Source organism: Peromyscus maniculatus, chromosome 13 (genome assembly GCF_049852395.1).
Source record: "Peromyscus maniculatus bairdii isolate BWxNUB_F1_BW_parent chromosome 13, HU_Pman_BW_mat_3.1, whole genome shotgun sequence".
Lineage (NCBI taxonomy): Eukaryota > Metazoa > Chordata > Mammalia > Rodentia > Cricetidae > Peromyscus > Peromyscus maniculatus.
In genome coordinates, this window is record NC_134864.1 from 30,709,751 (window position 1) to 30,734,942 (window position 25,192).

General features: G+C 37.8%; 1 long non-coding RNA gene across 2 annotated transcripts in view; it reads left to right on the top strand.

The window, feature by feature from the left end:
• LOC143268357 (uncharacterized) overlaps window positions 1-25,192 on the top strand; it is a 38,413-nt gene that overhangs the window by 10,600 nt on the left and 2,621 nt on the right. Inside the window, exons 3-4 of one of the 2 annotated variants that reach the window (XR_013044211.1) lie at window positions 4,521-4,609; window positions 22,393-22,456. This is a non-coding gene — a long non-coding RNA (uncharacterized LOC143268357). Of the gene's footprint in view, window positions 1-4,520; window positions 4,610-8,417; window positions 9,101-22,392; window positions 22,457-25,192 lie in introns of those variants that run through there. The other variant, XR_013044212.1, reaches the window with a different exon arrangement.

Below are 25,192 nucleotides of genomic sequence, written 5' to 3' on the forward strand. Positions count from 1 at the left end.
TCTGAGAAGAATGCTATTGAAATTTCATGGGGGTTACATTGACTATTTAGATCACTTTTGTCTATACCCAGCATGGGAGATCTTTCCATTTTTCATTCTCTTTCTTTTTTCTTTATTCTTCTCTGATACAGTGTATCCTGATCACAACCCCCCCACGCACACACCTCCCCTCTTCCTCAGAGATCCACTGCTCCTCCATTTTCCTTCAGAAAAGAGCAGGTTTTCATTATAAAGGTCTTTTACCTCCTTGGTTTTATTTACTCCTTTTGAGGATTCTGTGAAGAGGATTGTCTTCCTGACTTCTTTCTCACTGTGTTATTGTTGGCATATAGAAATTCTACTGCTATTTGTACGTTATGTTATATTTGGCTACCCTACTAAAAACATCCACAATATCTCAGTTTTCAGGCAGAAGCCTTAGTGTCTTTTAAGTATTAAATCATATCATCTGGAGTTCATTTGAACTCTTTCTTTCCCATTTATATTCCCTCCAATTTCTTTCTTTTGCCTTATTTTCATAGTTAAAACTTCAAATACTGTATTGAATAAGATTACAGAGTAGACACCCTTGGGTTCTTTCTGATTTTAAAGGAATGCTTTCAGTTTTCCTCATTTAGTAATGTTGGCTGTTAATTATGTTGAGTCTGCTTCTCAACCTAATTTCTTCATAGCCACTATCATGAAAAGATGTTAAACTTTGCCATGATCCTTTTAAGTACCTATGGAGCTGATCATGTAATTTCTGCTATTTATTCTATTTATGTGCTGTATTTATGTGTATGTTGATTCACCCTTGCATCTCTACATAAAGCCAACTTTTACATCAGTTGGTCTTTTGAATATGCTACTTAATTCAATTTTAATAACAAGTTTGTGTGCATGTTAATTAAGAAATTGGTCTGTGATTTGTTTTTGTTTTGGTTTAGTTTGGTTATGTACTTACCTGCTTTTCATGTTGAGCCAATACCAACTTCATAAATGAATCCATTAACATTCTTTCATTTTCTATGTTATGTAATAACTTAAGAATCACTGATGCTGATTTTATATTCAATGTCTGCTAGAATCCATAGATCCTTAACCTTTTACACTTCGGTGACATGTTCAGTGGGTAAAGTGCTGGTTGCACAATCATGAGTACTTGTGTTTGTATCCACACATAAAAACCAGGCATGACATGACAGTGTACCTGTAATCGAAGCCGTGGGAGGCAGACCCAGGAAAATCGCAGGGGTTCACTTAGCAGCCACTCTAGCCAGTATGTGAGTTCCAGGTACAGTGACTGTCTCAAAACAGAGTGGGAAATAGTAGAAGGGACCCCTCCTGCCCCCCTCTCCTTCCCCCCAGGCCATGCCCCATTCCCACCTCCTCCAGGGCAAAGCCTCCCCCAAGGACTGAGATCAAACTGGTAGACTCAGTCCAGGCAGGTCCAGTCCCCTCCTCCCAGATTGAGCCAAGCGTCCCTGCATAAGCCCCAGGTTTCAAACAGCCAACTCTGATAATGAGCACAGGACCCGGTACCACTTCCCAGATGCCTCCCAAACAGATCAAGCCAATCAACTGTCTCACCTATTCAGAGGGCCTGATCCAGTTGGGGGCCCCTCAGCCTTTGGTTCATAGTTCATGTGTTTCCATTCGTTTGGCTATTTGTCCCTGTGCTTTATCCAACCTTGGTTTCAACAATTCTCGCTCATATAAACCCTCCTCTTTCTCTCTAATTAGACTCCCAGAGCTCCACCTGGGGCCTAGCCATGAATCTCTGCATCCAGATCCCTCAGTCATTGGATGGGGTTCTTGGCATGACTGTTAGGGTGTTTGGCCATCCCATCACCAGTGTAGGTCAGTTCTGGCTGTCTCTCGACCATTGCCAGCAGTCTATTGTGGGGGTATCTTTGTGGATTTCTGTGGGCCTCTCTAGTACTTTGTTTCTTCCTTTTCTCATGTGGTCTTCATTTACCATGGTCTCCTATTCCTTGTTCTCCCTCTCTGTTCTTGATCCAGCTGGGATCTACTGCTCCCACAGGCTCTCTTTCCCTCGACCCTCGCCCTTCATTACTCCCACTCATATCCAGGTTGTTCATGTAGATCTCAGCCATTTCTCCTGTAACCTATGAAGATGATCCTAGTGAGGACTCCCAGTAATGGAGGATATGGACCCTGAACTAGCCATCCTCCATAACCAGGCTAGGCTCCCAGTGATGGGATTAGGACATCAAACCTGCCACAAAACCTATGACCTACAACCTGTCCTGCCTTGAAGTTGCACTGAGGCAATGATGGCTCATAGCTTGTGGGGTGGCCAACCAATGACTGGTCTAATGAGGCCCAAGCCAAGCAAGGGACCCCATGCCTAACACTGCCAAAATGGCCATAATCCAGAAGCTGGGTGGCTCAGAGACCTAGGGTAGAACTGAACATGATAGACAAAAAAAGTCAATGAAATGATTCCTAATGATATTCTGCTATACTCATAGATCAGTGCCTACATAGCCCAATCATCATCAGAGAGATTTCATCCAGCAGCTGATGGGAGCAGATACAGAGACCCACAGCTACACATTAGGCAAAGCTCAGGGAACCCTGCAGAAGGGAGAGAGGAAGGATTGTAGGAACCAGAGGAGGACACCAGGAAAATATGTCCCACAGAATCAACTAAGCTGGGCTCAAAGGGACTCACAGAGACTGAAATGGCAACCACAGAGCATGCAGGCATCTGTGCTAAGTCCTCTGCATACATCCTGTAGTTGTTTAGCATGGGATTTTTGTTGGACTCCTAACAATAGGAATGAAGGTGTCTCCAACTCTTCTACCTGCTCCTGGGACTCTTTTCCTTCTACTGGGTTGCCTCATCCAACCTTGATGAGAGGGTTTATGCCTAGTATTATTTCATCTTGTTATGCTGTGTTCAGATGTTATTTTATTGTTCAGGATTGTTTTAGGTACCCTGGGTTTTTGTTTTCCACATGAAGTTGAGAATTGTTCTTTCAAAATTTATGAAGAATTGTGATATGATTTTGATGGATATTGCTTTGAAACTGTAGATTGTTTTAGGTAGGGTGGCTGTTTTTACCATGTTAATCCAACTGACCCATGAGACTGGGAGATATTTCCATCTTCTGATATCTCCTTTAATTTCTTTCTTCAAAGACTTGAAGTTTTTATCCTACAAGTATTTCACATGCTCGGTTAGAGTTACTCCAAGACATTTTATGTTATTTGAGCTGTTGTGAAAGGTGTTTCCATGATTTCTTTCTTAGACTATTTGTTATTTGTATACAGGAATGTCACTGATTTTTTTTTGCCTGCCAAAGGTCTTTAAAACCAAACTACTATTCAATTAGATGAAATAGAAATTACAATAGATATACAGAATGATTCTGGTAATACTAATTCTTCATTAACCAAGACCAGTCTTGGTTAAGTGCAATAGTTATTGCAATTAATTTGGACTAAGCAGCAAGAGAGAATTAGGGTATATTAGTTACATTTTAGTTGCTGTGGTGAAATATCACCCACAAAAGCCACTGGCAGAAGAGTTCATTTTGTCTTACAGAAGGCTAAGGTTTATAGTGTCAGGAAAGGCATGACATGTGGACAGGGGTGGGAAGGTGGTAGGTCACATGTTTATTCACGCACACAAGCAGAGAGAGAGAGAGCACAGAAAGTAGAGCAATGCTATAAACTTTAGAGCTGGCCCCCAGTGACACAATTCCTGCAGCAGGGTTTCATGGCCTCCCCCAAATAGCATCAACAACTGAAGACCAAGTTTTTGAACACATGAACCTCTTACAAACCACCATATACAATACAGATAGGACTTTCTATTCGATGTCCTGTTTGTCTTTTTTTATTAGAAATATATCTAGTCTGTCATCAGATAAGCTACCATAGAAAATAATGTGAAGGAAGACTCCTGTCCTATATGCATTAATTACTTACAACCAGTGGCTTCAGTGATTAATTTTGTTCCATTTTGTTGCATTTCCTGGGGTCTATGGGCATGTGTGATGTACTATAGCATACAGAGAAAAAATGAGGGGTGCCAGCTGCCAGGCATGTCTAATGGTAGGAACAAATAATTTGAATCAGGAGCTGAGAATAGATTTGCTTTGTCCGTATCTAGCTCCCCATTCTTCAAACAAAATGTTGATAAGCTAAAGATTTTCAAAATTTCAGCCAAGGATCCTACATTAATGAACATGATTCTGGAGCATGATGGAAAGCCAGGCACAACAATGAATCATTTTTGAAAATCCAATACTTCCAGCCTCTACTTTCTAATGCTTTATGATAAAACACAACAGAAGTATGTCTCTTAAAATATTCATGAAATAGTATCAGCATCAGAAGGTATATTCCTGCATGTTAAGTGCTTTAGAAATTAGGTGAAATTTATCTCTAAAAATGTCCTGTTTTGGACACATGCCTAACATCTTTTATTCATTATATTTAAATCATGAAGACACATGAGAAATTCCATAGAAATAACTGACTGTGTTTGGTTTTGTTTTTTCTCTCAGGAATTACCAAAAAGAAAAGGCATGCTATTAGCATGAAGCCCACAACCATATCAATGGAAGAAGTAAAACCACCTCTCAAGAAGCAGCTGGTAAAAGCTTTAACATATTAGTGTAAATTCAAGGTCTCATGGCTAAGTGATAAAATAATTCAAAGGATCAAATCTAATAAACGAATAAGAGAGTTAAATGATTACTGTATCTACTGTGCACCAATTTAATTCACTGTTGTACACACAGTAAACCTCTTAGCTCCACACTTGGCAAAATAATTACCTCATTAAAGGAAGATGTAAGTATAGGTAAAAAAAAAATCTTCATGGATTCAGGCTTGCCCAAGGAAAACACAAGGTTTATATTAAATTAAACTAGTATATTCTACTTAATAACAGAACATGGAAGCTTTAAAATGTCATCAGATTTGAGGGAAATAAAAAGATAATATTGTTAAATAAATCCACATAGATAAAAGTTTCTGAATTACAACAATTTATATTTCTGAATGTGTTATAGTCTCTTGTATGTAACAATGGAAGATTCAGTTAAGTTCAAATAAGAAGGACGGATTCCCTCAGGTAAAGGACTCTTCAATCCTAGCTGAATATGTGAGTCACCGGGAAAACTTAAAATCACAGATACTTCATCTAATCACCAATGTTCTGGTTTTAGAAGATGAAAGTGTCTAGGCATCAGTATATTTTAAAAGCCTTCTGAGTCACTGTAATATTTAACCAGAGGTGAGAAATCACAGTTCTAAGTAAGTGATTATGTAGTATTATGTATGCACCTATATTATGTATGGGGGCATCTTAAAAGCAAGGGAGTTCTATAAATAGTTCTATATGGATTAAAGAGCAAACAACTGTTGTGGACAAACCATGTAGTCACTCTACCACACTTCCAGAGCTGAAGTCATTGACAGTATTCTTGTCAAGAGATCACTCACTCCATGTTTTATTCCCCGCAAAAGATGAAATTCCCCATATCTCATGACAACCTCCAATCTTTTGATAGCTATAATACACTGTTAATTCTCCTCATTAGTTCTTATGTTCATTAATGAGAGATGAACTCCTCGTTTATATCATGTTCTCTCTTCAACTCTCAGTTTTCCGGGGCTTAAGTCATGATTTGACATTTTTTTCCTCATAAAAATTATTTGCTTTTTAAGATTTTCAAGTCTTATAGAGCCAATATAGGGCTTTCTTCGTGATTATTATTTGATATTTGAACCTATTAACCAGAAACAAAACTATAGGCATCCTAGTACATATACCATAGAGTAGAGGAAGAAGATAGCCACTCAGCATCACCCATTTATCCTCAGGTAGATGTTAAAGCAATTTTAATCCTAAATAGAATGTTTTGAAAATACCAACTGATGGGAGTTACTAGGTCACTAGAAGATAACTGGGAGATCTGAGGGGTACTTTGTAATAATTTCTTATCTAGGATTGATTTTATCTGGATATGTCCATATCCTGGTTCATCTAGATTATTTATAATAAATTGGCATATAATTTCTGGGCTTCAACAGGGATGAATAATGGACATCAGTCATTTGGCCAGACAGTAGCATGGGGCAGTAAGAGATAACAAAGCACAATAACTTCTGGTTCTACCTTGTGCTTAGCATTACTCATCCCCAAACTAAGCTAGCTGCTAGCACAGAGCATGGCCCTCACAGAGCAGTTTCTGATATTCACTCAGTTATACTCTTACCAATGGCTTATCTTCTTGGCTAATCACTCATAAAAACAGGGCTAAATAATGTCCTGTTTGCAATATTATTCTCATTATAAGTTCTCTAATTAGCCCTTAATAAATTAATATTCCCTAATCCTAAATAAAAGTTTGTTTTAAAGACCAACTTTCCTTCTAGACATAACCTTCCTTTCAAACAATTGCTTAAAGACATTCATAACAAATACAATTTATGAGCAGTGATGGCCTTCATCAACACTCCCCTGGCCTCAGGCAGCACAGTGTCATATGAACTGGTATTTACTGTCAAGTACTAAACTTTGTCCTAGAATTAAGTACTGAGTTGGTGAAATGTAACATTGTGAAGATCCTAATACACCACATCCCCAAGTCTGTCTACAGAGGAGCCTCTAGAATAATTCCAATGCCAGTGATAATAACCCCCTAATAATTGACAACATTGTCCAATGCTGTAGCCTGTCTCTTCATTTGGCTGATGGTTTCCTTTGCTGTACAGAAGCTTTTTAACTTTGTGTGATCCATTTAGTAATTTCTTGGCTAAGCCTTTGGAGTTCAGAAACTCTTTTTGCCTTTACCTACGTTTTCCTCTAGCAATTCCAAAGTTTTGGTCCTTGATAATTTAGAGAGATGTGGGGGGGGTCTGGCTTCATTATTTGAGAAATGAAGATCCAGATTTTCAAGTACCACTTACTGAAGGGCTTTTTCCCCCATGTAAGTTCTTGCAACTTTACATACTGTGTGTGTGTGTGTGTTCAAATCTTTGATTCAATCTCATTGGTCTGCATGTCTGTTTTTTGCCAATAAACATGCTGTTTTGTTATAATAGCCCCTGCAGTGAAGACCAGGAGGTTTGATGCTTCCTGCATTGCTTCTAATTCTTAGGATTGCTTTGAATATATAGAGTCTTTTGTGCCTCAGTGTTAATTTTAGGGTTGTTTTTTCTATTTCTGTGAAAATTTTAATTTGGATTTTAATATATATTATATTGAATCTGTAGGTTGCTTTTAATAACATAACCACTTACAAACATTTATTCTAACAATCCAGGAGCATAGAAGATTTTGCCTTTTCAAGTGTCTTCAGTTTCTTTCTTCAAGTCTTAAAGTTTTCATTGTAGGGTATCCTTGTTTAGTTTTATTCATGGGTTTTCTTTTTGTTTTAAAGCTATTTTAAATGAGTTTTTTTCTTCATTTCTTTTTGAGCAAATTCATTATTTAACTGTTATATGTAATTTTACTATGTTAAAGTTAAAATCTTCCTTTTTATTGGATAGAAAAGGGAAAATGCTGGGGGATGTCTTTCTGTATGCTGTGAATATATGTTGTTCCCATTGGTTAATAAATAAGCTACTTTGGTCTATGGCAAGGAAGCTTAGAGGCAGGTGGGAAAGGAGAGATTCAGGAAGAGAAAGGTGGAGTTTGGAGTGACGTGAGCCAGCTGCCCAAGGAGAAACATGTAATGGGATGTAAAGCCACAGAACATGTAGCAAAACATAGATTAATAGAATAGGTCTGGGCCGGGCAGTGGTGGCGCACGCCTTTAATCCCAGCACTCAGGAGGCAGAGGCAGGCGGATCTCTGTGAGTTCAAGGCCAGCCTGGGCGACCAAGTGAGTTCCGGGAAAGGCACAAAGCTACACAGAGAAACCCTGTCTCGAAAAACCAAAGCTACACAGAGAAACCCTGTCTCGAAAAACCAAAAAAAAAAAAAAAAAATAGAATAGGTTAATCTAAGATATAAGAACTAGCAAGCAAGAAGGCTGCCATAGATTATACAGTTTGTAAATCATATAAGCCTCTGCATGTTTACTTGTCCAAGAAGCTGCAGGACTGGCAGGACACAGAAAAACTTCTGACTACATAGAAACTTACTGGTTTTTTTATGATGATTTTATATCTTCTTACCTTGTTGAGAGTGATTATCATACATAAAAGTATTTAATGACTCCATCAGATCATGTTGCCTACAAGTAGGGATACTTTGACTTCCTTCTCTTAATTATTTCTTATTGCCTCAGCTAAACTTCAAGCACTGTGTTGAAGAGTAGGAAAGTGGTATTCTCAGATCCTCCTAGGTTTTAGAAAGGATGGTTCAGTTTTTCTCTACATTGTATAGTGCTTGATATAGGGTTTTTTATGTAACCTTTTGTATGTAGAGTGATGTTCTTTACCCACAGGAAAACTTTTGACAAATATCTTCTAACTCAGCATGTTGAACACTGGATATTGACTCATTGCTGACAGTAGCTGACCTTAAGAAAAGGCACAGAGACAGAGCTTGAAGCATAAACTATAGTTCCACAGAGGAGAAAAACACCTCATCCTTACTACAACTTATTCTTCAATAAATATTGCAACTGTCTCCATTGAAAGAAGAAAGATGACTTTCACTCAAAACAAAGATAAGAAAAATTCAGCTTATGGACTAATTCTAGATTCACACAGACATAATAGCAATGTAATAAAAAAGTCAACATGGGGTTTACCAAATTCTATCACTTTATAAACTAACTAAAAATTTAATTTTAAAAGACAGAGGTACCATGCATGAGTGAGTGATGCCAATCCAAGAAGCCATGGGCTATTAAATGAAAATCATATGCCTGGTGTGTGGTATCTCCCTAGAAGTTATTGCCTAAAAAGCTCAAAAGCATCCTCAAAAAAAAACTGTATACATGTCCCAGCTACCGGTTGCCAGTGAGAACTGTATAGTAAGGTCCTACATGTCTACACAGAGACATGAAGGGGTAGGATAGGATTTTTCAATGCAATTGAAATCCCTAAGAAAGCAGAAATAGCTAGACTTATGTCAGGTAAAATATAATTTACATAAACAGCAGCAAAACCAGAAGACTTCAAGTATTTGCCAACCAATTTGAAAACTTAGAAGTGACCAAGTCTGAGATGTGCGTGTGTGTATTATATATATACATATACATATATATACATATATATACACACACACACATATATATATGAGACTGTATCATTTATTTATATATATATATATATATATATATATATATGAGACTGTATCATGGAGAAATGAAAAAACCCAAGTAGATCAGTCTAAATGTGTAATGAATTTTCCATCAAAGACAGCACCAAGATCAGATAGTGTCACTATTAAATTCTGCTAAACATTCAAAGAGATAGTACATATCCTCCTTAACTTAGCACAAAATAGTAGCAGAATGATTTTTTTTTTGCATTCGAGGGCCAGCATTGCTGTGGGAAATAAATAACAAAAATATAAAACCTTAAGTCAATAACCTTAATAAACATACATGGTAAAATATTCAATATAAGCTAACAAATTCCATCCAGCAGCACATTAAAAAGAGAGTGTTACCATGATCAGGTATGTAAGCAGGCCTTCCTCAAAAGAACTCAGACAAATCATATATTGAAAAATGCTCAACATCACTAATCATCAGGGAAATGAAACAAAAGCACAATTAGATATCATCCCACTGCAATATGTAGGACTATTATCAAAAAGCAGACAAAGCCAAAGACCACATAATCTCAGTCACAAAGGATCTAAAGAAGTTGATCTCATTGACCCTGAGTAGAATGATAGTTTCCAGGGGATCAGGAAAATAGGAGGATAGAGAAAAGCTGATCCATGATCAACTAAGTTACAGATAGAAATAGGTTCTGGTGCACCATTGCACAGAAAGGTGATCATAGATAATAATAGTATGGTGTACACTTTTTTAAAACTAGAAAATATTTTAAAACTCTTTACCATAAAGAAATGGTAATTATTTAAGGTGTTCAATATGTTTAGCTTGATACAAACATTATATAGTAGCATGCTAATTCATGTATAGAATTTTTTGAAACATTTGAGTAAAACAAAACAACACAGAGCATCAAAAGTTGACTAGAATAGATAGGCTCTGTTACCTTCTTTTTCGGTTAAGGTGCATCAACAATTCTGGTAATTCTATTTGTTTAAATTACCAACAGATCACTGAATGAGTTGTATCAGAAATAGTTTCTTTGGAAATATGTAAAGAATCAATGCAACTTCAGGGGGGAAATTAGCATTCAGAGTAGAGACTATTTGCACCATTATAGAGGTCCAAATTGTAGGTAGAGACTATTTGGACCATTTCAGATCCTTACTTGACACTTTGTGAAATGTTACACACTCAAAATGGAATTTAATGCATGTTGTTACATACCAGCTTATAAATGATTCTTCAAATTGATTGTCACCTTTTCCTATTTTGGGGGTGTTTTATATATTTCCAAGTGAAATTCTGGCATTCCTATTAATTTTTCTTCTTCAAATCTGGGTGCCCAACTGTCAAACTTCTAAAATTGACTTCTTACAGCAGGAGGAACACATTTTTAGACACACTTTTAAAATTCTGAATTCTTATTTTGCCAAAGCACTGGAGTCTTCATGACAGAAGAGAGATGCTTGCAACAAACAGAGGAAAGCGGATGCTCAGCCAATACAGGCACATTGCGAATTATTAACACATGGAAGGAGCTGCTGAGGCTGCCTGCATAGAGATCACAGATTCTCTTGAGCTTTTTTCCTGTTTTATGTGCAGAATTCTATGGCTGTGATCTGTGTTTAGAATCACATTATTAAAATGAACTCACAGAGAAGCAATTTTCTGTGCAAAATTCAAATCTACAGATTTTTAGATCACAAACAGCTTCAATAGTGGTTTGTAGTTGAAAGACTTCAAAGTCTGGCATGTGTAGACTTTTTAAATGGATCTTCCATTCACTAGCTATGTGTTTTAGAGTAAGTCACTTCTCATCCTGGAGTATGTCCCTCAATTGTAAAATGGTGACCACGTGGTTGGTAGTACTCCCATTCAATGTAGTGTAACATGAATGGGAACTGGAAAGAGTTTGTTAATGTACCTATTATCCTTTCATTAGAAAAGCAAACTGGTACCCATTTAGTCTACAGAAAACTAGAAGTATAAATATGTTGAGAATGTATGGCCATAAAATGTGAAAATAAACATGTTAGGGGATGTGGTAAAGGTATATATAGCAAACAACTAAATTTTTAAGACAGGTTATTCTATGAGTATATTTCACAATATAGGCACATGATTTCATTACGAAAATAAAAGATTTCACTTTCTCCTGATGGGTCTTTGTTGAGGCAGATGTCATCAGAAAGGAATCCAATCACAGTACAGTACAGAAACAAGTTTGAGAATCATGTTTGACATTAAGAAAATGAGTCCACCATTCAAAGTCTGCATTTCTTATTAAACACATACTGATTAAATCTCTTATCATGGTGACACTGATTCTTTCATCTAAAAATTATATGGTGGGAAGCTAAGCATTGATCTAAAGGCTAGCCGTGTCCTAATGCCTAGAATTTGTAACACAATTATATGAACAAAACATGACTATATGGACATGAATACATTAATGACCTCAAGATGTGGAAAAGATGCTAAGCTATCTAGTGGACCTACTGCAATCATAGTGTAAGAGGAGGCAAAGGAAAAAACAAACAAACAGAATTAGACCAGCTGTTATACCAGTCTCTCCAAGGAAGAGGTCCTGGCATAAACTACTACAAGCAAAGCCACTAAAATTGACTAGAAAATGAATTTCAACCTTGATCCTTATGAGGAAGCATGGCTTGTTGATGTCCTGGTTTTAAATGCCTGTCTGTGGAAAAAATAAATTTATGTTGTTTTAATCCACAATTGTTTTGGTAATTTATTGTAGAAGCCATAGGCAGTTAATAAAGCAGTAGTTTTTAATTTTTCAAGTAAAATGTATTTGTATCTTTTCACTCCTAAATTCCTAATAAATATTTTTTTAAGTTATGTGCATGTAAATAGCTAGGCACACAGAAGGCATGGCTGTCAATAGACAAGGGCTATCCATGTGTTTCTAGTATATACCTAAGTTCCAAGCCACACTGAAGCAGAGAACGTTGTGATGGATAGAATGAGGTGGTGCAGGGGTCTAAAGATTGTTGATCTGTATCCTCTGTTCCTTCCCAACGCCCCTCTCAAACCTACCATTCATGAGTTTCAGCCAATTCTTCATGTCCAAGTTTCCAGCAAAAACACTGCTGTTTTTTGGAAATTCAAAACTGAAAAATCTTTCTGGAGAGAACCTAGGCAACTGATTTGGATACAGGTATCCAGAGTAAAGCTTTAGCATTCTAAGGTATTGAAGAAATCTTGTGTGACTCTTTCTGTTCTTCCAAGTTAACATGATACAGCTGTCATGCAAAGGAAATAGAATCAATTCTGCTTCTTATTCCATACTGTTAAGTACAACCTTTCAGAAAGTCTCCATGACAGAGTGATGATAAGCTGACCCAACAGACTAATATCAGGGAAAGTTTTTTTTTTTAAAAAGTAAAGTTAAAATTCATTCATAATTACATTGACACCTAGGATGTTTCATACCCAAAGCAAGATAAGTATGCTATTAGTAACACAGAAAGCAGAATTTATAGTTATAAAAAGACTTCCAGATCAAGAATATCAAAACCAATAACACATTAGAGTACATTACAAAAGAATAAAGACAAAATTATGAGAGGGGAGAAAGTGGTGACCTACATAGTACATAAAATAAGAGCAACAATACTGAATTAGTAGATCCCAAAAAACAAATGGTAGAAAGGAAATTAAGTGTAAAAAAAATCAAAATTACAAGTTGACCTTCAGCAGCAGTTCATTCTATGTTGACAGTGAGAGAACACTTTGCCTGTTAGGATACTGTTACTCACGGACTGAAATGCTGAAGAAACCCCTCCCCCTATTTTATTTTTTGCAAAAATCAAGGTATATTCTAGGGTTTCCTGGTTGACCTCAACAGATAAACTGAGCTGATAGTTTTAGTTCAGAAATGATCTGAATGTAGATTTACAGTCTACGCGGACAGCTGGCTAAGTGAGATCGCTTTCACAGTTCTGCATTTATCCCATCGGCTCTCCATTAGTTACTGAACTCTTAAAACTGGTATTGTAACATTACCACAATGTTTTGCGCCAATTTTATAAACTTTACAGTGCAATATGTGTTCCTTTTCTGAGGCAAACCAAAGGTATATTTCTCAAGGTTCTGCTGCTATCAGCAGCATTGATGGAGGATCTTTTATACATTTGTAATAGATAGAAATAAACCAGATTGCAGTTTAAAAAAAAAGAAAGAAATGAGATTTCTCAAGTAAAATCGGGCTAGCCTATAGATTTGACAGCAAATAGTGCCACCCTTGAGCCACAGCTGGTTTCCTTAGAAGATAATCAGTTTTTATCTCTCAATCTTGATATCAATAAATCTCCTTTGAAATAAAAAAAAATCAAAATTATTCATTCAGCCAAGCATGTTATCATATAGCTTTTAATCCTAGCACCCTGAAAGTAGAAACTGGCAGATCTTTGTGAGTTCAAGGCCAGACTGTTTTACAAAGCAAGTTCCCAGACAGCTAAGGCACAAAGAAAAATTCTGTCTTGAAAACACAAAACCAAAAAAGCTTTCAGAGTTAAATGCATCAACATGTCTTCCATCAATATGTCTTCCATACACACACACACACACACACACACACACGCACGCACGCACGCACGCACGCACGCGCGCGTGTGTGTGTGTGTGTGTGTGTGTGTGTGTGATGTTGTAAAGTTTTCTTACATTGATGTTGTAAAGTTTTCTTACATTGAGAATCCTTATAGGTTTCCACAGAGAAACCCCTGCAATATGTGATGTGTAAAGACAATAGTATGTTATTTAGCAATATTCTAATGCTGGTTTCATTGTAAGATAACTTATTTTACCAAATATTAGATATTTCAGCAGAACAACCTTGCTTTATGTTAAAACTTAATTGAAATTCCTGCAGAAGAGAAAGCACAAATGTTTAACTTCTTAAGCTTCAGTGGTCAATACACAATGCTTCATGTTTCTCTAGATTCACATCCCACCCAAAATAGTATAGTTTCAAAAGCCTAAAACTCAAATCCCAGAACTAAAGATTAGGACATCTTTGATTCTCTCAACATTGACACCATGATTTGAAAGGAGGATAAAACTGAATAAGATATCAACTTTCATCAGAGCTAAACAGTGAATAGTTAAAAGGTGCACTGGAAATCTACATGACTGATGTGTTTCTCACATGTCCCTTTTCTTTGGTATGGAATTGATAAGAAACAGCTGGGACATGAAACTCAGGAATTGGTATCAGTTGGTAACATTTCTGAATGCAACAAAAAAAATGACAAACATCATTATCTAGACATCATTAGTCAGGGCCAGCTGTGTACCCATTATCTTAACACAAATCTGTTCAACAAGGCAATCTTCAAAGGAGCCTCCGTTTTATTTTTTTCTTCAGTACTGAGGTCCAAACATGGGGTCTTGTGCTTGGCTCTGCACTGAGCCACACCTAGATGTTTTAGAAAACCAAGAGTCAGAATACTTAGCACATTTTTGGTAGTACAGCACAGTATTTTCTAGGTTCTTCTACTTTAGCTGGGGTATACATTGAAAAGGTATATCAGCACTGTGTGATAATTTCAAATGAACATCTTCAGCCCGTGGGAATTGTAATTAAGATCTTCCCCACAACTAATGAAGGAGAATGTTGCAGTGACAGTGTTGCCAAGATATCTCATTTATCATCTAGTCCTTTTGGGTGATTAGTGTTACATCATCACTAAATCATGCTCAGTGCTGGTTGGTCACTGGTAATTGCATAGGTAACCTGATTGCTATCACTGTTGTGAATGTCCCAGCCAATTGACACATGAAATATATCTTTTGGAAATACATAAACTCTTGGGGAGAAGCTGTTCCCAGCTGCATCCCAAACAGTTACTAAGTATTCTCTGATTGCCCCAAAGCAGGCTCTCCTCTCTTTCCTTATCTCTGAATAGAGATAATTTTTTTAACTTTTCTTGATAACCCTTATTTTTCTCCTGAAGCGATACAAAAAATACAAAATAATCAGAACATTCCTTTCACATTTCCATGAGGACAAAATGAGCTCTCTTCCAGGTATAAACATCTGAGGCCAGAAGTACAGCAAAGGACCTGTTACTCTTTAAATGACAAGAGTAGAAGAAAATGGCATCTCCCACTAAAATCTAAGCAGCCCCACACTGTCTCCACTCACCCACAGGTTATTCATCAACAGGTCAAAATTATCCCTTAACAACACAATTTATGAGATATTAAATATCAGTGTTCTATTCTTTCCTGTTTTACACAGTCCAGTGTTGGCTACCATTATATAAAATCTGAAGGTATCTATTATATATCAATACATATAAATCAGTTTCTATTGACCAATATTTTATTAGTGCCTATATCAAGAAATTAATCTCTCTAAATACCTACTGAAAAGTTATACGACGTACCATGTCTTAGTTAGGATTACTATTGCTATGAGAAGACACCATGGCGATTCTTATAAAGGAAAACATTTAATTAGGACTGGCTTATACTTCAGATGTTTAGTCTATTGTCATTATAGTAGTGTGCACACAGACATGGTGCTGGAAAATAGCTGAAAATTCTACATTCAGAGCCATAGGCCGCAGGAGGGAGAGAAACACTGGGCCTGGATTGAGCATTTGAAACCTCAAAACCCACCCCAATGATACACTTTCTCTAACAAGGCCATACCTCCTCACAGTGCTACTCCCTGTGAGAGTTATTTTATTCAAACGACCACACATTGTATGATGAGTTATAAAGGAACATCTTGAGCTTGCCCATCAGAATCATGCAAAGGTATCCACCATTAGGAATGGAAGAATGGTGCCCTTGATCTGCTATTGGCCTTGCTTTAGCTAAACATGTATGTTGATGTTAAGAAGAAACAAGGCCAGACCTCACAAACATGAAACTATAAAAGCCACAGTTTTGAGACTCTTCAGAATAAATGCCTTCCCAATCCAGAGGTGGGCTGACCTCTGCATAGAAAATATCATCGGCATAAGGCAGTACAGCTTCATAAAACTTGATACTTTTGTTTCTAGGCTAACATAAAGAACTATGACAACAATATTTGTAATCATATTTGTAATCCAGGATACTGTTGTCTTCTAGATCACTTGTTGCAACAATTTTAGTACTTTATAAAGCTTAAAGGTCTAAATATGGCCATCATTGATTAATAAAACAGTAAAACAATGTGGTTCACTTCCCAGTCAATCACTGACCATTCATAGGATTCTAACCCTTTATACGAGGTCTAAGAAAAAATATATAGTATTCCTTTCTTAAAACATCATATAACCTTATCCATAACCCCAATACACTTGTATGTAGACAAGATATACAGTTATAAACTAAAAAATAGAGATTTTTTTCAATAAAATTAACAACTCTGAGATACCACCTTACACCTGTCAGATTGAAGACACTTTATGCTAGAGAAGATGTGGAACTAGGGAAACTCTCCTCCACTGCTGGTGGGAATGCAAGCTTGTACAACCACTTTGGAAATCAATATGGCGCTTTCTTAGAAAATTGGGAATCAATCTCCCCCAAGATCCAGCTATACCACTTTTGGGCATATACCCAAGAAATGCTCAATCATACCACAAGAGCATTTGCTCAGCTATGTTCATATAAGCATTGTTTGTTATAGCCAAAACCTGGAAACAACCTAGATGCCCTTCAACTAGAAGAATGGATAAATTGTGGCACATATACACAATGGAATAATACTCAGCAGAGAAAAACAATGACATCATGAGGTTGCAGGCAAATGGATGGATCTAGAAAAAAATCATCCTGAGTGAGGTAACCCAGACTCAGAAAGAAAAATATCGTGTGTACTCACTCATAGGAGGATACTAGAGGTGGAACAAGGATGACTGGACTGCTACTCACATCACCAGTGAGGCTACCTGGAAAACAGGACCCCAAGAAAGACACGAGGATAGCCCAATGATGGAGAAATGACTGATATCTACATGAACAACCTGAACATGAGTGGGAGCAATGAAGGGGGAGGGTCGAGGGAGAGACAGCGGGAGATCCCAGCTGGATCAAAAACAGAGAGGGAGAACAAGGAATAGGAGACCATGGTAAATGAAGACCACATGAGAAAAGGGAGAAACAAAGTGCTAGAAAGGCCCACAGAAATCCACAAAGTTCCCCCACAATAGACTGCTGGCAATGGTCGAGAGACAGCTGGAACTGACCTACTCTGGTGATGGTGATGGGATGGCCAAACACCCTAATAGTTGTGCCAGTAACCCCATCCAAGGACTGAGGGATCTGGATGCAGACATCCACGGCTAGGCCCTGGGTGGAGCACCGGGAGTCTAATTAGCAAGAAAGAAGAGGGTTTATATGAGCAAGAATTGTTGAAACCAAGGTTGGATAAAGCACAGGGCCAAATAGCCAAACGAATGGAAACACATGAAGTATGAACCAATGGCTGAGGGGCCCCCAACTAGATCAGGCCCTCTGAATAGGTGAGATAGTTGATTGGCTTGATCTGTTTGGGAGGCATCTGGGCAGTGGTACCGGGTCCTGTGCTCATTGCATGAGTTGGCTGTTTGAAACCTGGGGCTTATGCAGGGATGCTTGGCTTGGCCTGAGAGGAGGGGACTGGACCTGCCTGGACTGAGTCTACCAGGTTGATCTCAGTCCTCGGGGGAGGCTTTGCCCTGGAGGAGGTGGGAATGGGGGGTAGCTGGGGGGAAGGGGAGGGGAGCAGGAAGGGGGAGAACAAGGGAATCTGTGGCTGTTATGTAGAACTGAATGGTATTGTAAAATAAAATAAAAGGAAAAAAATAAAAAGAAGAAGTTAGGAAGTATGATTAAGTGCCTATTATATGCCTGAGACTATACTAGGAATAATGACCCAAACATGAAGGAATCATTATGTCTACCTTTCAAATTTACAGTCTTGTAAAGGAAGCAGACCAAGACTGTTTTTTTTAATATAATCATAGGATGAATAGTCACTGGATACTCAGCTTTGATGTACAGCACTGCACAGGAAGGACATCTGGATCCTGTCCTAGGTGACTGCTTCTCCTGATGCTCTCCCTGCCTCCGCACCTGTTACTCTTGCCTCCAACACTCTAACACCAACTCTTCTTAACAAACAAACCTTAGTGTTAACTTTCCAACACTACCTTTGCCATTTGCCTCCCACATGCTGTGCACAATATTACTTCTGGAAAACCCTTTAAAGAAATTATACAGAAGTAAGAAAAATGACAGTTTATCATTAGGTTTCCCTGTACTCTCCTAAAGGAGAAAGAAACATTCACTATTAATTATGCGTTCACTGACACTGAGTAATTATCAAACATAATCTTTGGACTTAATAAACAAAAATACATAACAACTAAAATCAGGCACAAGTATACTAGGAGTGCATTGGAAGACCAGACCTAGACCAAGATCTCTAAGTTACTATATTCTACCCAAGAGTTGTCTAACAAGCTCTGCTGGTTCATTTTATGTCAACTTGACACGGCTTAGAGTCATTTGGGAGGAGGGAACCACAATTGAAAAAAAAATGCCATCATAATATCAGGCTGTTGGCAGGCCTATAAGGCATTTTCTTAATCAATGATTGATATGGGAACACACAGCCTATTGTGGGTGGGACCATCCCAGGCTGATGGTCCTGGGTTCTATAAGAAAGTAGACTGAGCAAGCCTGAAGGAACAAGACAGTAAGTAGTATCCTCCATGGCCACTGTGACAGCTCCTGCCTCCAGGTTCCTGCCATATTTTTGAGTTCCTGCCTTGGCTTCCCTCAGTGGACTATGACTTGAGATGCCTAAGCTAAATAAACCCTTTCTTCCCCCAAGTTGCTTTGCTCATGGTGTTTCATCACAGCCAAAGAAATCCTAAGACGTAAGTCCTGACGGAGCATTTATGAGATCAGCACTAAGTGTGTGGGTTCTTCAGTTCTGTGAAGTGTAGAGAGAAAACCCTTCTTACATTATCATGCCACACATCTGTGAGGATCATTATTACACACACACACACACAAAAAAAAAAAAAAACCTTCCATTCTCCCCATAAACTGTATCAACAGCATGAAATAGATGTAAAAGGATGCATTAGGCATCCGTTGTTGGAATATTTATTTACCCCAAAGCAACACCCTGCACCAATCTTGTCCTTGGTAAACCATTGTTTCTTTGAGTCTCTTGAGTTTTCTTTTTCACTCTTTGAAAGTTCGACTTTATTACCTTGGAGGTTTCAGTATACACAAGCCGCAAATTATATTATGGACCTGACAGCAGTTATTGCAAATCAAAATATTCATATAAAATGTTGAGAACCACTGTTTCCTATCAAAAAATCTCTATATTCAAAATCAATTCTATGTGTGAAATACACACACATACTTCTTCATTCATATTTTCTGAGAATTGATACATATAAAACAAAGACAGCAAGATTTCACCAAATTTTAAGTGTAAAATATATTTGGAAGTCTGAGAATTGGAGTTTAGAGGAAAATTAGATCTGAGTTTAATACCCCAAATCAATATTAAATGAAAGAAGCATGGGTATAATGACATGTGCTTGTTTTACCATCACTGAGGCTGATTGTTGGGGCTTGCTAGCCAATCTAGTATACTTGGTGAGTTCCAGGCCTGTAAGAGAACCTGTCTCAAAAAGAAAAGATGATGGATGATGGATGATGCTTAGGAAGTAACACCCAATGTTGTTGTCGGGCCTCCACATTCATGTGCCTGTGTGTGCGTGCACTTTGTGTGTATTATCATATACTTGTGCTTCGGCTGCCTATTGCTGTGTCACAAAACAACCCAAATTCAAGGGCTTAACATTTATGTTGGAAATACAGGATGGTGTCCACTTAGGTTTTTTCACTGGAGACCTGATGGTTTAATTGCCCCAAAGACTTATAATAGCATCTTCATTTCTCAACTCACTCCAGGTTGTTCATGCATCTCTGTTACTCCGATGTGACCTCACCGCTTGGCTTGCCTGGGCATTCACTCACATCTTGATGACAGCTGGTTCCTTTCAGAGTGCTTGTGTCAAGAGGTTTAGGCAAAAACTATGAGCCATTTATGACCTGGTTTCATAGTTCATGCAGCATGGAAAGCAAGTTTGGGGGCCATCTCTGATTCAAAGCAAAAAGGAACTGACTGTGTAACTACTAAGAAGCCAGCTTCTCTGTGTGGCCATTTAATGAAGACAGCAGGTCTGACCACAGTAGTATTTGTTTAACGATAATGATACCTCAGTTTAATTCTAACTAAGTGTCCAAAATGTCTAAACTGGTGTCCAAAGATTCAGCAGAGATTACAAACAGAACATATTTCACAATGATAATTCACATTGACAAGTGAAAGTGTATTTTAACTTTCAATTATTTATTTCACTAATAGCTCAAATAAATAAAATGTATTCATTTTTATATCACTAAAAAGTGCTTCTATGAAAAAGATAGCAAAAAGTCTGCAAATATCCATTAAAAAAAATCTTAAGACAAAGAATTTTGCCCCTTTTACTTTGGTACAGATTCCTAACAAGCAGCAGAAAGGCAAAAAGCATTAAGGGTAACATGAACAAAATGTACACTAAACTGATAAGAGCCATTTCCTGTGACCACAAGAAATGTACCAAAGCAGGCTAATGCTTGAGGGAACCAGGTGTGTCCAGGGCAAACCATTCCTCTACCACATCATGAAAAGAAATTCTTCAGTGCCAAACATTTACATCTCCCTCCTGGAAAGGCAGGGTTGCCTACACTTGAGATCAGTGTGACTGTGCATACCAATCATATGACTTATTCCAGCACTCACTATTTAGTCAGACTTTATAACTTGATTTGGACCTGACTAGAGATATGATTCTGTTGACTTCTCCACTTCTGTCTTAAAGCAAGCAGATTATGTTTGTCAGTTTTTGAATGTTATTAGGTTAATTCGATTTAGGAAAGCTAATTGGTTTAGTGTGTTATTTTTAAGAGGAAAAATCATTCCAATCTTAGCATAGATGGTAAGAACGTGTGCTACCCAACACCACTAGGAGAATCTTGCAGTATTTAGAAAAAGGACAAGGGCTCCTCTGTAAGTGGATATACCATAGCCCTGGACATGTTTGGGAACCTCCTTAGTGTCTGAAGTTTTGCAAATCTGATACAAGAACTGAATTTGTTGACTTCCCCAAGACCAAAGATCTTGGTTTCTTTGATTATATGAGAAAAAGAAAATCATCTCTCAGACAACTAGACCAGATGATATAATGCAAGCTGCTCCTGGGCTTGTATCCTCATTAAAGATTGTTCATCATGCTGAGAGTATGAATTGATCTTAACAAAACTTTTCAAGATGTCAGTTTAAACATGCAAGTCAGCAATATTCCAAAAAATGGGGATTTAATGGGCTTTATTGATTCCTCATGACTCTCAGAAATTCACATTTTTGCCTGTAATCACTAACACCTCAATGACTAATTCATATCTAGGCTGTATCAATAACATTCATTTTTGCTAAGTAACCACTTATTATAGCCCATTGTTTCACACGGGTTGTGATATTTCAACAGAAGGGATAAAGCACCACCCAAAAATGTTATTACAATATGGTGAGTTTTAATTTGTAAATTATCAGGGACAATATAAATATGTTTCCTCTTTTATGATAGATATATCTTCTTTTAATTTAATTAGCATTGTTCAAATGGTGACCTTTTTAGTACTGGCAATTTGAAGTGTACAGTGTTGGTTAATACTGATCAGAAAACAAGTACTATGCATTAAAAGAGACAATGTATCAGGATTTGTCTGTGAAAATAGAACACATGAAGCCACTGAATTCCAGATGGTGTTTATATAGCTTTATGTCCCTCTGGATAAATGAACAGGGGCAAGAAGACTGCAAATACTTCCTGCTTGTAACTCTGTGTGAAGAAAAGAAGGAAGCTGGAAATTGACAATAGAGAAGAGAATTCAACTGACAATACACTGTGGGTGCTTGATTCCTGGTTGTCCTGGAAACAGAAGCACTTCCTCATAATAAGGACTTTTGTATGAGGAAAACTTAAGCAATTGAACTAACAGAATTCAAAGTAGACTAATACATTCTCTAGATGGGGGGTTGGCAAATGATTGACAGTGGTTTTTTCTTTATGTGGCCCTCAAATTAAGAACAGTTTTCATATCTTTGAAGGATTGAAAAAAATGAAAAGCAGGAGAAGGAAGTTGAGAAAAGGAGACTGTGCCACTTACCAAAGGTAAAACACTTACAGGCCTTTCACAGGAGCCTCAGACACTTGCATGGCTCTGTGCTTAGGGAGGCCTGCAGAGGAGCAGAGGAGAGGTTTGGAGACATCTGCAAAAGCAACCAAGGAGAGAAGTGAAAAATAAAGGGTTGAATTTTGCAAAAGGAAATTCAACTTTTCTTTGTTTGGAAAGGTTATCTACCTATAGCTTGCCTGGACCAATCTGATGGCAATCGATCTATTTGTGCATTCAATTGACCTGGGAATAACATAACGGTAGATTCTCTGAGTTTTTTTTTTTTTTTAATTCTTCCTTCATTTTCCTTTGGGAAGGCCTGTTGATACGTAAACTACAATTCCCAGATGCCCATATAACTGGATTCTGAATATTAATTAGGTGCTACTATTTGCATACACTCAGATAAGATTTAAAAATAGATGCTCCTAATCCCTACCATAGTGTCCCATGGTAGAAAGCACCAGTAAGGACTAAAATATCATCCAGTCACCTGTTTTATAAATGCAAAAGACAATTAGACAATAGCAGGAAAGCAACAGTCATGAAAATCTGTCCATTGGTTTACATCCTTGCAATCCTGCATACACTCACAAATACTTTTATTGAATGGCATTAGTGATGAAATTATAGCAATTTGTAGTCCTTGCACTAACCCTGATTGTTGGAGTTATTGAGTCAGCTGTTACTGCCTCCTCCATAAATGAATGATGAGAACACAAACATCTACCTCCAATAACTGAAGTAAAAAAAAAAAATTTGTTTTGGAGCTGTGACTTTTACTGTTGTGTCACAGCTCTCCTTTCAGAAAAAAAAAAGGTGATGTTCGCCTTGGTCAGTAATACCTATGAGTTTACCCTATGGTAGATGACAGACATCATTTATAATTCCTTAGAATAATAATTCTACTACAAATTCTTCTAACAGTTCTTAGAAATGGGCTACATGCAGTGATATATGTAATCAAATTAGCAGAAACATACAAAATACAAGCAATACAAGGTGTAAGAGACACAAATCATGAAGATTTGATGTAAGGATCCCATTCACCTCCAAAGAAAATAAAATGAAGTTTATCAAGTCTCTCCATCAAAGAGATAAAAGCAAAGATAGTCCCTGATAGAAGTAGTGAGGTTTATGGTAACAATAGGAACCAAATCATCAGGCTCTTTGTGAGTCTAGGAGACAAAAGAATCAGCACAAACCCCTGCCTAATATTAGCTATGGCCATTATCTTTTGAATAGTATGGTTAAACAGAAAATATATAAACAGCTATAGTTCAGGCTCTGTGCTACACTAATATTCTCAGGATCCTTTTTTTCAATAATGACTTATTTAAAACTAAACTATAATTGGATACCTCTTTGCTACATATTTGTTCCAGTTTTCTTTTTGATGACATGATAAACACCATGACCAAAAGCAACTTGGGGAGGAAAGGGTTTACTTGCCTTATATATGTCATAGTCCACCATTAAGGAAAGCAGAGCAGGAACCCAAGACTTAGAGGCATGAACTAAAGCAGAGACCACAGAGGAAAACTACCTGTTCTACTTACTGGATTGCTGCCAGACTCATGTTCAGCTACTTTTCTTATGCAGCTAAAGCCCACCTGCTCAGAGATGGCACCACCCACAGTGAGTTGGAACCTCCTACATCAATTAACAATCCAGAAAATGGTCCATGGACATACTCACAAGCCAAACTGATAGAAGCAATTCCTCAGTTGAGGTTCCCACATCCCAGGTGCACCAAGTTGACAACCAAGAACAACCATCAGAAAACTCATATTAAACAACCATTGGCCATACCAATTCCAAAGGAAGAATAACCTCTCCTTTTCTTTCAAAAATAAGGTTGAAAATTTGTAAGACAAATTGCTAAATGGTCTTATTAATAATTAAAAAAAAACCCGGAGCCAGATATTAGGGTGAAAACTGAAAGAACAGGGGAATAGGACGAGCCACAGCCACCCTCACCTCACCAACTTCTCAGCCTCCAGAGAGAGCTACTTTCTGTATTCTAATGACTATAGCCTTTCTATGTCCTGCTATCTCACTTCCTCTCTCTGCCCAGCTACATCACTTTCCTCTTTCCACCCAGCTCTATCATTTCCTGTCTGTGTGTACAGAACCCCTGGACCTCTATGGTTAACTAGTGCTGGGAATTAAAGGTGTGTGCCACCACTCCTGGCTCTGTTCCCAGTGTGGCCTTGAACTCACAGAGATCCAGTTATATCTCTGCCTCCTGAATGCTAGGATTAAGGGCATGTGCTACCACTGCCTGACCTCTATGTTTGCTATAGTGGCTGGCTTTTTCCTCTGATCCTCAGATAAGCTTTATTGGGGTACACAAATAAAATATCACCACACAAATACACAAATGCAGCAGTGGCAGGACAGTCACCAAACACCAACTTGTAGAAAAATATCTTAGAATAACCTGTGTCCCCCAACACCAGACCCCCACTTCTACACCACACCCACACTTTCATTCTGTTAATAACAATATGGTTTATTTCCATTAATTCACTCAATACACATTTACTAAGCACCTCCTTATGCCAAAACGTGTGCTCAGTGCATGAATACAATGGAAAGAAAATAGGAGACACATAATTGTGGTGGTTGGGATGTGAAATATCCCCTAGAGGTTCGCGTGCTTGGTCCTCAGCTGTGGGTACTGTTTGAGAGTGCTGTGGAACCTTTAGAAGTTGGTGGCTTGTTGGAGG